The sequence below is a fragment of the Taudactylus pleione genome, unplaced genomic scaffold (assembly GCF_031769625.1).
Source record: "Taudactylus pleione unplaced genomic scaffold, aTauple2 ptg000556l, whole genome shotgun sequence".
Lineage (NCBI taxonomy): Eukaryota > Metazoa > Chordata > Amphibia > Anura > Myobatrachidae > Taudactylus > Taudactylus pleione.
Genome location: NW_028284958.1, coordinates 362,495 through 375,956, shown reverse-complemented (window position 1 = coordinate 375,956; position 13,462 = coordinate 362,495).

Genomic DNA, 13,462 nt, shown 5'->3' with positions numbered 1-13,462 from the left:
CTAATACCATTGGTCCTAAAGGAGAGGGCATATGTTACAAGGCATTTAACAGGTTGGTTCAAATAGACACAGTCCAGCCTCTAACAACTGGTGGTCTCTGGTTTCCCGCCTCATGCAAATCCTAACAGTTGTTCATATAATGTACATTTTGTTGCTTGAAGTCTCTGCGGTCCATAAGTTGAGAATGCATGTTGCGATCTCTCCATCGATATTACCGGAATACTGTTGAGAGAGTACGCATCAGAACAATACCAAACATGGCTTACTTATCACGTATAACACCTTAGTTACGAAATAATCTTTTTTTCCTATTAATTATAATAAATGTGCATACTTGAATCTTATACCTTAAAGCTTATGGAATCTTGTATGTGAATATGTAATGTGTGAGTAGGTGGGGTTTGATGTAAAGACGCTAGTTAACTTGGGGCAGATGCATGTGCATGAAGCTAATATTCAGCGTTTTCATACAGGATGCATTCGCTAATATGCGACTAGTTAACAGCGCAATTGTGCGTACTACTGTGTGTATGAGAAATGGTGAAAGATGCAATCGCATGATGCTAATAGTAATATCACCACATGCACTAAAGTGAGTTTATCTAAAACGGCGCTTAGGCGGCCATTCGCAAAATGGCGTCTTGCGATCTAATTTCCAAGATGGCGTCTTGCGGCCAGTCGCAAGATGGTGTCGCTGCAATCCAATTTTAAACTGATCTTGTCTCAGCCAATTATCCAGCTTCGACAGGAGGATGATGAGTGATTTATGTAGTTGGCAATAACAACAAGGATGATGAGGATGTTGAAGATAATGAGGATGTTGATGGCGAGGATGTTTGTGTAAAAACTGTAAATCAGGTAACAGCTGTTGCCCATGGTGGGAAAAATCCCACTTTTTCCATGCCTGGGCAAAGGAACAAAAAATCCACTTCCATTATGTGGAATTATTTCCACCCAAATCCGGACAACCTTTGCCAAGCCATTTGTAACCATTGCCATGTAACAGTGAGTAGTGGTAAGGACCATAACCATCTTGGAAACTCCTCCCTGTTACGTCACTTGCAGCGCATTCATGAAATCGGAAAGGTACAGAAACTTTGGGGACAAAAAAACAAACAGCAATCAGTCCAGTGTCACCAAGCTGTTCCCTTCTATCTGGATCCAAGCGCCTGCAATATCCACCACCAACACCTGCATCATCATCGACATCCTCATTTGTGATCGGAAGTAGTCCTGCATCAAATATCTTAAGGACTGAACCTATCCGTTGTTCCTCAGAAGGATCCTTGAGTGCTACGTCTGTTGCTGCTGCTGCAGTTGCTATAAGTGGATCTTCATTCCAGAAGGGGACCAGGAAGAAGACTGCTTTTATTAGTTCAGGAAGTTCAACAAAACAATTGACTATCACACTGTCCCTTGCATTGGCGAACAAGTATGACAGCAAACACCCAGCTGGTCAGCGGATTACTGACGCCATAACAGCTATGCTGGTATTAGAAGTGTGTCCAGTGTCCGCCATTAATGCAGTGGGTTTTACCCAGTTAATGGAGGTCCTGTGTCCCTGCTACAATGTGCCTTCTAGATTCCACTTCTCTAGGATAGCAATTCCCAATCTGTACAAGTGCATTAAAAAAAATCTTATTAATGTCCTCCGAATTGCCGTTGTGCCCACTGTCCACTTAACCACAGATATGTAGACAAGTGGGACAGGGCAAACTAAAGATTACCTGACTGTGACAGCCCACTGGGTAGGTGTATTGCCTCCAACTGTGCAAACAGCAGCAGCATCATCTAACAAAAGCCAGCTCATTCAGAGGCAGGCTACTCTGTGCATCACTGGTTTCACTAAAAGGCATACTGCTGAGCACCTCTTAGAGAAACTCAGGGAAATCATTGGAAAATGGCTCACCCCACTTGGACTCTCCTCGGGATTTGTGATTTCTGACAGTGCCAGCAATATTGTGCGAGCATTACATGTGGGCAAATTCAATCATATCCCATGATTTGCTCACACAATCTGGTGGTGCAACATTTTTTTAAAAAATGATAGGGGCGTGCAGGAGATGCTCTTGGTGGCACAAAAGATTTCTGGACATTTTCGACATTCAGCAACTGCATGTCGAAGTTTTCAGCACCAGCAAGAACTGTTGAATTTGCCCTGCCATCAGCTGAAGCAAGAGGTAGTAACTAGGTGGAATTCTACCCTCTATCTGCTTCAGCGGATGGAGGAGCAGAAAAAGGCCATCCAAGGCTACATTACGGCCTATGACATAGGGAGAGGAGTGGGAATGCACCTTAGTCAAGTGCAGTGGAGAATAATTTCCGTGTTGTGCAAGGTTTTCAAATCCTTTGAACTTGCCACACGTGAAGTTAGTTCAGACACTGCCAGCTTGAGTCAGGTCATTCCCCTCATCAGACTTTTGCAAAAGCAGCTGTAGAAACTGAAGGAGGAGCTAAAACGGAGTGATTGCACTAAGTATGTGGGACTTGTAGATCAAGCTCTTCATTCGCTTTGACAGGATTGAAGGGTCGTCAATCTCTTGAAATCAGATCACTATATTTTGGCGACCATCCTTGATCCTAGGTTTAAGTCATACCTTGTGTCTTTCTTTCCGACGGACATAAATCTGAAAAGATGCAAAGAGCTGGTGGTGAAAAAATTGTCAGCTCAAGCGGAATGTGACACGGCAGCATCTCCTCCTTCAGTTTCTACAGCTGCCAGGAAAAAAATAAATTTTCCTAAGAGACCCACTGCTGGTGGTGATGCAGATCAGTCAGCAAAATCTAATGATATCTGGTTGGGTCTGAAAGAACTGCCTACAATGAGTGACATGTCTACCGTGACTTTGTCTGATACGGTCACCATTCAGAGAATGTTGGATGACTATTTTTGGGATAGCATCCAAATAGGCATGTCAGACAGTCCGTTTCACTACTGGCAGGAAAAAGAGGCAATTTGGAGTCCCTTACACAAACTGGCTTTGCTGTACTTAAGTTGCCCACCCTCCAGTGTGTACTCTGAAAGAGTTTTCAGCACAGCCCAGAACCTTGTAATTGATCGTCGTAGGAGGTTACTTCTCCAAAATGTGGAAAAGATGGTGTTCATCAAAATGAATTACAAATTCCATGAGGAAGACCTTTACAAGCACTTGTCCAAAAAATACACAAGCATCTGACTCTGTAAAGGTGATTTCCAGCGGGGACGAATTCATATTGTGTGAAGAAGAGGAGGATGTACACACTGATGAGGATGACGATGATGACATCTAATGTATTGTAAAGCCAGTTTGTGTATGGGATCATTGCCACCAATGTCCACTGCGCATTGTCAGCTTGTTTTGTGGGGGGTCCAAACAAACCAATCATTTCAGCCGCAAGTGGCAGTCTCTGTCGCTGAAGTGATTGGTTTGTTAAACTGTGAATGTCCTGTTTCATATACAACATAAGGGTGGGTTGGAGGGCCCAAGGACAATTCCATCTTGCACCTTTTTCCTTTCCATTATGTGCTGGTTGGGGCATTGCTGCCTGACATTTTAAATGTTATGGTTTTTGACTGTCCAAAAATTGGAATGGCCACAGACAGCATCTCCTCATGCCCCTTTAATTTTTTTATAAATAAAATTCTGAACCAATTGCTGCTTGTTGTGTCAACCCCCTTAAGGCTGCTACATGGCCCAAAGGCCCCATCCTGCTTCACGGCCTAAAGGCCACCTGTCGTCACTCCTCACCAGCCCTCAAGGCTGTAATGGCGCCGCAACTTGCCAAGAGTTCCAGGCTTCAAGGCTGTTGCAGGACTCGTTCCTTCCTAATCATAGCTCTGTATTCCACTACTACTCAGCCTGGAGGCTGCATCAACAATTAACTATCAATTCTTCAGTCAGTGGCTGCATCACCAGTTATCAAATCATCACCAAGTGGCTGCACCAATTATCAATTCTTCAGCCAGTGGCTGCGACAATTATCAATTCTTCAGTCAGCCAGGGGCTCCATCAATTATCAATTCAGCCAGGGGCCGCACCAATTATCAATTCTTCAGCCTGTGGCTGCACCAATTATCAATTCTTCAGCCAGGGGCTGCACCAATTATCAATTCAGCCAGGGGCTGCACCAATTATCAATTCTTCAGCCAGCGGCTGCACCAATTATCAATTTAGCCAGGGGCTGCACCAATTATCAATTCTTCAGCCAGCCAAGGGCTGCACCAATTATCAATTCATCTTCAGCCAGTGGCTGCACCAATTATTCTTCAGCCAGGGGCTGCACCAATTATCAATTCATCTTCAGCCAGTGGCTGCACCGATTATTAATTTTTCAGCCAGGGGCTGCACCAATCCTCATCTTTGCACAGTCCTCAACTCTATTTATCACTCAGTTTTGAGCCAGCTACCTGGATGCAACCGTTTGACCCTTAACTAGATGAAAAAATCATTATTGTGAGGTGTTCAAACTTGACTGGAAACGAGTGGAAATAAATGTTATTGAGGTTAATAATACAGTAGGAACAAAAAAAATGCCCATTTTATGTGATTTTAGCTGTTTTTATGATTTTTTAAAGAAAAAATCCAGATCCAAAACCGCAAAACAAAACACGGAGGTGAGGTTTTGGCAAATTCCATTCAGATCCAAAACCAGGGGAGATCCAGTTCCCAAACCAAACCACGGGTGTCAGTGCACATCTCTAATTTGCAATACCTGGGTGTATCATGGGGGAGACTGGGAGGTGAGCTAAAGTGGTCGCAAAAAGGGGCTGTTTCATGGGCGTGTTATGGGAGTGCTACAGACATGGCTGGGAATGCTGCTGCGTTCCCAGCCTCAGAGGCCACATTTAAGCTGCCTCTAATGTTGCTGGTGCAGATAATTTTGCATTGATGTGATTACAATCTCTACAAATGCACAGACCACACAGCCTGAAAGTGGGCGTCTCATTGCTCGTACACTCCACATCATCCTGCGCAAAGGGAAAGCTGAGATTAGCATTTGCATATACCCGCAACCGCTTTTGAGAGAGCAGCTGCGAACGCGACTGATTCTCTGAATCAGGACCGATGTCACCAGTAGAGATGTGCACTGACTCCCGTGTTTTGGATCTGGATCTCCCCTGGTTTTGGATCTGGATTGGTTTTGCCAAAACCTCACCTCCGTGTTTTGTTTTTCATTTTTGGATCTGGATTTTTTCTTTAAAAAAAATTATAAAAACCGCTAAAATCATAAAAAATGGGCCTGTTTTTGTTCCTACAGTATTACTAACCTCAATAACATGTATTTCCACTCGTTTCCAGTAAATTTTGACCACCTCACAGCTCACTATATTGTTTTCATCCAGTTTAGGCCCAAAATTTTAACCATGCTAGCTGGCTGGCTAAGCTAAGCGGCAGCAGTGGGCGGCACAAACACGTGGCAGTTCAACTTCAAACATGGCACATCAGGAAACACTTTTATTATTCGAGAGAAGCCTAAGGGAGTTGTATGTACTGTATGTAGTTGAAGGCAGGGCAGGGACAGGAAGGGTTGATTGGTAGTGTATTTATTTTCTTTTTTTGATTCCAAAGAAAATTTATGAGGGAGAAGGGAAAGAGGCATTTACAAAAAAATTTTTATACATTCACATTAGTCCTTGCCACAGAATAATCCTTTAGCATGGCTGCTGCTGCTGGGAGTAGATTTTATCATCCCAGAAGGGGACCAGGAAGACTTCTAGTAGCCCTTTCCACATGAAAAAGCATTTCCCAACCTGTACAGGGGCATTAAAAAAAAACAGTTAGTGGCTTCAAGTGTAAGATCTATAATTTAAGGCAGGGGTAGCCAACCCTGAGAGCTACCAACAGTGCATGTTTTCCAGGTCTTATCACAGAATAATAACTGTAATAATTAACTCCACCTGTGGATCTTTCCAAATGTATTAGTGAGTAATGAATACACCTGTGCACCAGCTAGGTGGTCTGGACAACATTAACTTTTAGTAGCTCTCGAGGACCGAGGTTATCTACCCCTGATTTAGGTTTTACGCTGTGTCTTTCTTGAGAATCCTGCACCTCTTCTGTGGCTAGAAGTGGATTTTCATCCCAGAAGGGGACCAGGAAGAGTGCTTCCAAAAACAATTGATTTAAATAATCCTTTGGATTAACGGAAGTAAAGGCATTTCCCAACTCTTACAGGGACATTAAAAAAAAACGCATACACATGGGATGATTTTCCTGAACGATATGAACAATAATAATATCGTTGAACGATATATCGTTCATAGCATTAATTTTTAGGCAGTGAACAATCGACCAACGATGCGTGTTCCCGCATGGACAATAAAGATGTCATTCATCGTACATGCATGCAGGCCAACTTGGACGATATCGTCAATTTTCCCAGTTCAGAGATTTGGCAGGATGACTCACTGAAAGATATCTTTGAAAGATATCTTTCAAGTCGTTGGTGCTACAGATCGTACTGTGTATGCACCTTTAGTTAGTGTCTTTCAAACTGCCGTTGTTCCCACTGTCAACTTAACCAGATCAGATATATAAACAAGCGGAACAGAGCATTAAATGCAACATTTCAGATTTAAGGTTTAAGTCCTATATTGTGTCTTTCCTGGGAATTCTTGAGCGCCATGCCTGCTTGCTGGGAGTGGATTTTCATCCCAGAAGGGATGAAGACATTCTTTTTTCTTCCCAATGGACACAGATCTGAAGAGAAAGAGATACATGTAAATAACTACTGGCAGGAAAAAGAGGCAATTTGGGGATATTTTAAGTTTCTACTTTCTAACTAAAAATTAAAAATGTTCATGTTGCCACTTGCTATGGGCAACATGAAGAACATTAACGTTCTTTGCTTTACCTGAGCTGCCCACCCACCTTCCAGTGTGTACTTGCTCACAAAGAGTTTTCAGCACAGCCGAGAACCTTGTCAGTGATCGGCCTGAGCCTACTTCCCCAAAATGTGGAAAAGATGATGTCCATCAAAGTGAACTACAAATTCTACGAGAAAGACCTTTACCGTCAATTATATGCAACAATTAGAGAGGCACCTGTAAGATTATACCATCACCCAAGCCTATATCGTCATCCCATCCTGTGTTGTGTATAGATTATAGCCAGTTAGATTGGGCATTCATTGTCCACTTTAGTGGATGTGAGCTCCATTTTAGACCATATCATCACCTCACCCTCTACACATCTTCTGACCTGGGCTATAGGAGGAGCAGCTGCACTCTGGAATACAGCTGCATGGAGTTGCCCCTCTGACTCACTGAAATTCAGGTAGAGGGGCCAGAGCCGGATTTAGACCTGATGGGGCCCTAGGCAAGATACCGATTTTGGGGCCCCCCTCCCTCAAACAATCCATATCACTAAACTTTCAATCCTAATTCATGAACCCCTCTCCCATTTCCCGTCACAGCACCCCTCTACTCACAGCACAGACCCCTTTCCCCTCTGAGCACCCCTCTCTACTCACAGCACATACAGCTGTCCTCTCACAGCACAGAAGCCCTCTCTCCTCAAAGCACAGACCCCACTCAGCACACAACCCTTCCCTCACACAGCACAGATGCCTTTCCCCTCTGAGCACCCCTCTCTCCTCACAGCACAAACAGCTCTCCCCTCTCAGCACAGACCCCCTCTCCCCTCTTAGCACTGACCCCTCTCAGCAATGACCCCTCTCTTCTCTCAGCACAGATCTCCCCTCTCAGCACAGATACCCCTTCTGCCCTTTTAGCACAGTTCCCCCCTCTGCCCTCTCAGCACAGAACCCCCCCCCCTCTGCCTTCACAGCGCTGACCCCACCCTTTAGGTGGCAGGGAATGGGAGGGTTAGGTTTAGGCACTTAGAGGGGGGATTAGGGTTAGGCACTTGGGGGGGAGGTTAGGGATAGGCACCCCTAAGGGAGGGCGAGGGTTAGAATAGGTTAGTTTATACTTACCTGCCGACGTTCGGGATTTCCACCTGTGTCGGACTGCCGCTGCCGGGATTTGTACTGTCGGCCATGCGGCCGGCGTTAAATCATACTGATCCTGATCAGACTGCCCCCTCACTCCTCCCCCCCAGCAGCTCACTGCCCCATCACACCTCACTGCTCCTCCTCACACATCATTGCTCTCCATGCAGCTCACTGCCTCCCTACTGCTCACACTGTCCAGTCACAGTTCACTGCTCCCCTCAGCTCTCTACCCACATCACACCTTATGCTCCCCCCATAGTTCAATGACCCATCACACCCCACTGCCCCATCACACCTCACTGCCCCATCACACCTCACTGCTACCCCTGCAGCTTACTGCCCCACAGCCCCATCACACCTCACTGCCCACATCACACCTCACTGCCCCTTACACCTCACTGTTCCTCTACTGTTCTAAATGCACCCATCACAGCTCACACTGCCACCCTTACATCCACACTGCTCCCCTCATGCCTCTGAAAGCCTTTCACACTATCCAATTCATCCGGCATCTTAACCCACCAACCTCTCACACACATACACACACACACACACACACACACACACACACACACACAGTGCCATTCAGAGGCCCACATGCAAGAGACATAACCCCCTCTCCCACCCCACTCACGTGTTTCCCTCCACTCTCTCTCTTACCTTACACGTAGGTCTCTCTCTGGCTGGCTGGGATCTGCTGCAGCCCCTCCTGCCCCTCTGATTGCAGCACTGGGTGCTGCTGCTGGTGGGTGGCGAGTAGGACGAGTTGCGGGTTGTGGCCAGAGGAAGGGGGAGCAGCTGGGACAGAGCGTCGGCGGGTGAGTCAGTGCGCTGCATGCAGGCAGACAGGCGGCTGCACACACCTCCCAGAGAGCGCTGTAACTGTGCACACCACCGCGCGGGACTCTCTGGGTGAGGGGGCGGGGCCGCGTGACATCATGACGTCACGTGGTACTCGCGCAGTGCTCCTCTGGGAGCGCTGTAACTGTGCAGATTTCTCCGGGCAAAGGGGCCCGTCCACGGGCCCCTTGGGTCCCGCCGGGCCCTAGGCGGACGCCTAGGTTGCCTAGCGGGAAATCCGGCCCTGAGAGGGGCCATGGGTAGGAAGTAGGGATCTATAATCAGAGAACACAGTTTTAGCTGCTTTATTCCATTTTTTAAATCATATGCTCTATTTTCACCTTTGAAAAGATGTATGCAAATCTCATCAGAGGCCTTTGTGATGTCATGGCTAACGCACACACACAGGAAAAAAAAATTGATTGATTAATTTAATTATTTTTTAGGGGGCACTTGGGAGGGAGAGCACAAAAAAAGAGGCAGAAGCAGCCTCTTGATAAATGACACAGGCAGCACAGCACCCCTGCACAGCTATGTTGCTGATAAATGTGGCTTACACACACAACAAAAAAAAATCGTTTTTTGGGGGGCCAGCAGCCCCTTCACAGACAGCAGCACAGCACCCCTGCTCACCTATGCTGATGACAAGTGTGGCTAACATACACACAAAATAAATTGTTGGTATTTACTTTTTTTTATTTTTGGGGGGCAGCAGCCCTTGACAGACAGCAGCACAGCACCCCTGCGCACCTACGCCGATGACAGTGACAGGTGTGGGTAACACGCACACAAAAAAAAATATTTTTTTTCACACTGGGGTGGATGAAGACGAGCACCCCTGAAAGACAGAGCACCACCTGGACAACACAGCACAACAGCCAGCCCCTATATGGACAATAGTAGCCAGCCAGTCCCTATATTGACAACAGTAGCCAGTTAAAACAACACTGGAAACAAACTATACTGGATAGTATAGTTCTGGAGCATCTGTGTAGAACACAACTGATACTTAGGCACTTGAGGAGTGCACTGAGAAGGTTCTTATAGTGGCTAGCTGGTGGGTGATTCCCCGAATGAGTTGTTGGTGCTGGAGGTTAGTGGTAACACCTGAGAGAGTTGTTATGTCATCTCTGGCCTGAGCCCAGGTGGGTCCTTTTAAGGATTCTAATTGAGAAGGCCAGCAATCAGTAACCTGCTAAGTTTTGGAGGCAGGCCAGTGATGTCTATGACTGCTGGTACTGACAATAAGAATAGGGCCGGATTATAGGCAGGGCGACGGGTGGTCATCCCAGGGCCCCTACATATAGAGGGTCTCCACACACTGGACCTTATTCAGAGGCGGCCGTATGGTCTACGACCGCACGGCCGCCTTGATGTTTTGCCAGTGCGCATGCGCACGAGGGAGCCGGCTCCCTCGTGCGCATGTGTGAGACCCGCTGCGACCGACAGCGCTGGTCGTAGCGGGTCTCTTTCCAAAGGGGGCAAGCTGTCGATGTTGATTGACAGCTCGCCCCGTTTGGAAGGCGGGCCGGGGGGTGGCAGCCCAAACGAAGGCATTCCTATGGGAACGCCTGCCGTTTGGGGGAGGCCCCACTGACATCACTAGTGATGTCAGTGGAGAGCTTCCGTCTCTGACAGAGCCAGAAGCTCTCCGGGGCTTACGACAAGTGAGACCCTACCCTAGGGTCTCGTCGTAAGCCCCGATGGTCGTGATGGTCTCTGACCATCGCGACCCTCACCCAAGCAGTCGTTAGAGCTGTGGGTGTTAACCCACAGCCTAACGACCGCAACAGAGGCGGGCGGTCAGGATGCAAGTGGCCGCCCAGTTTCTGAGCGACCGCTTGCATCCTCCGACCGCCTCTGAATGAGGCCCCCTGTCCCTGGCCCCCGGCCACATGCCCCTGATGAACCATGTTTTTTTTCTTTAAACGGACCTGCCTGTCGCGGCCCGTGATTAAGCCCCATTTGGCTCCTCCCCTCTTAAAAGACTCGCGAATCGTGCTGGTACAACTCTCACAGACAGGAGATTATTAGAAAATAGTCCTGACACCATAGGACACTTCCCATCCACCAGCAGCTCTGTGGCAGCTGCTATACTTGTGCCTTTTATAGCTCTCATCATTGCTGGTTTCATCCTATTTCATTCTTTTCAAACACAGGTATGATCCTTATTACAGTCTGTAATCAGCGCAACCACTGCAGAAATAGGGGCAAAATATAGTATTTGAAACAAGTCTGCTTCAACATAAAATTGCTTCTAAAGCCTTACAAAATGCATCTATTTTTTAACAGATTTCTTTTTCCTTTTCTATGATTATATTTTTATTTTAAAAACATTGTACAGAAAACAACATATATGAATGGACAATTAAAGAATTACATATTTCCATTATTTTTCCAAGAACTATATTAAATAGACCCCATGGTATAATTTGCTAATACACTTCTCTGTGTACAGTAGATTATGTCTATGTATACCCTGTCTATCGGTGTGTATCTAACTTATCCCAAATGTGCTGGAATGGAAGAGCCATCTCTCTTATTCATAAGTAAGACCCTTCCACTACAGCAAATTCCAATATATATATATATATATATATATATATATATACACTGTATATGTACATATGTATGTGTATACATGTGTGTGTATATATATATATATATATATATAATCTCCAAAACCAGCATATGGCAGCATTCCTTGCAAGAAAGGACGAGCCTGGTTCATTCTTTCTTGCATAGAATGCTGCTGTATGCTGGTATGTGTATATATATGTCTGTGTGTAAACACAATATATATATATATATATATACTGTATTTATATATATATTCAACTTTTATTGATAGGGGCCTCCAAACGTTTGTTGCCCAGGGCCCCCACAGACCTTAATATGGCCCTGAATAAGCATGTCTATAATTTGCATGTCAACATTTTAATAGGGTCAAAATCTCAACACGCGACATATAGACATGCTTATATTATATTTTGACCATGTCTATATTTTGATACTGTCAAAATTTTCACATTCAAAATACAAACATGCCTATATTAAGAATGTCTGTATGACAAGAAATAGGTAAAGTAAAAAAAAAAATGTATGGAGTCCCCCATCAAAATCCATAACCAGCCATGGACATCTGGTCTGGGCTGGTATTGGAAAATAGGGGGAAAAATGGTGTGGGTTTCCCGCTATTTTCCAATAACCAGCACTAGGCTTAACCAGCTGGAAGGCTGATGCTATAGCAGGGGCACACACAGTGTGAGGTACTCCTGCCACACTGTTAACCAGTGCCAAACTGGTCAGCATCCTTTTGAAAGTATGGGACCCAAAAAATAAAATAGGATCCCCCTCTTCAGGAACAGTTAGCACTGGACTCTTCCCTGCACCCCTGGGCTTTGGGTGCGAGGGTAATGATAAATATATAGTTAATATTTGTTTTTAGAGGCAGTCTACAAGTCCCTGCAAGCCTGCCCTGGCATGATGGCACTTGTAGAACCACAATTGCCAGCATATCTGAACATTATGTGCATGTTGGCGCCTGTATAGAAAATATAAAAAAAATGAAAAGACACACACACACACTGATATACCTTTATTAAAAAAAAACACTCCCCACACATCTCTCATTCACCAATTTAATACTCACAAAATCCTTGGGTCAGAACCACTTCAATCCATGTAGCATCCATGAGTCTTTTCAAAACTAAAAAAGTCAAACTGTACCCTTGCAGGGACCTGTGGCGAATGTGACCGGATCACGGAGAACTCTCTGGCTGATATCGTGGGTGCGGTATGACTATTGTATGATCTGTAGTATGACTGCGTGATATAACGTTCCATGCTGCATTTAGCAGCATGGCGTTGTTTGTTGCATCGTTCCATCTGCTGTGCTGCACATGCGACGATCGACCGTTGTGCTCGATTGGTCATGCATACACACTACATAATTTGCATGATATATAGGTCCAAACAGAGTCTGAATGCTATATTGTGTGAGGGATCGCATTGTGTGTACCCAGCTTAACATGCGAGCAGGTTAAACAGACATTGTGGCAACCAAAATAGCCCATAGGTTTCATAGGTAGCTTTGAAACTCATGGGACTGTTTTGAGACTGCTTAGGCCAGGTAGCTCTTAATGTTTTCTACTGTTTTAAAAAGATGGGGTCTGTTATTAAAATTACAATGTTTGATTAAGTTTTTCCTACATTCTGTTGTTTGTTTTATGCTGTGGTAGGGTTTAGCTTTGCCCCCCCCCCCCTTTCCAAAGTGAATCAAAGAGTGTCTTTTTTTATTTTATGCATAAAGTTACTAGCTCATTGTACTAAATCCTTTGAATATTTACGTTTCATTAAATACTTTTAATTTTTTCAGATTGGATCTCAAAATCTGAATTCAAATTTTATTTTCTCCTGTGTCTTCCCATCTGACTTTTAGGATATTTGACAGATCCATTACAGTGCCCTTTATAGAATAATACATGTTATTATCAGCTGGTTTACAATAGTTTGCTGACATATTAAACCACTTGGAGAGATATTTAAATTGGTTGTGAAACAACAAAAACTGTTTGTGAAAAATAATTACATTTATTTGTGTTCAAATTTGTGCTATATCAGGCTTTTTTTCCCCAGGTAATAATTAAATAATTTATATAATGGCCATAGATTTGCCATGCCTTGC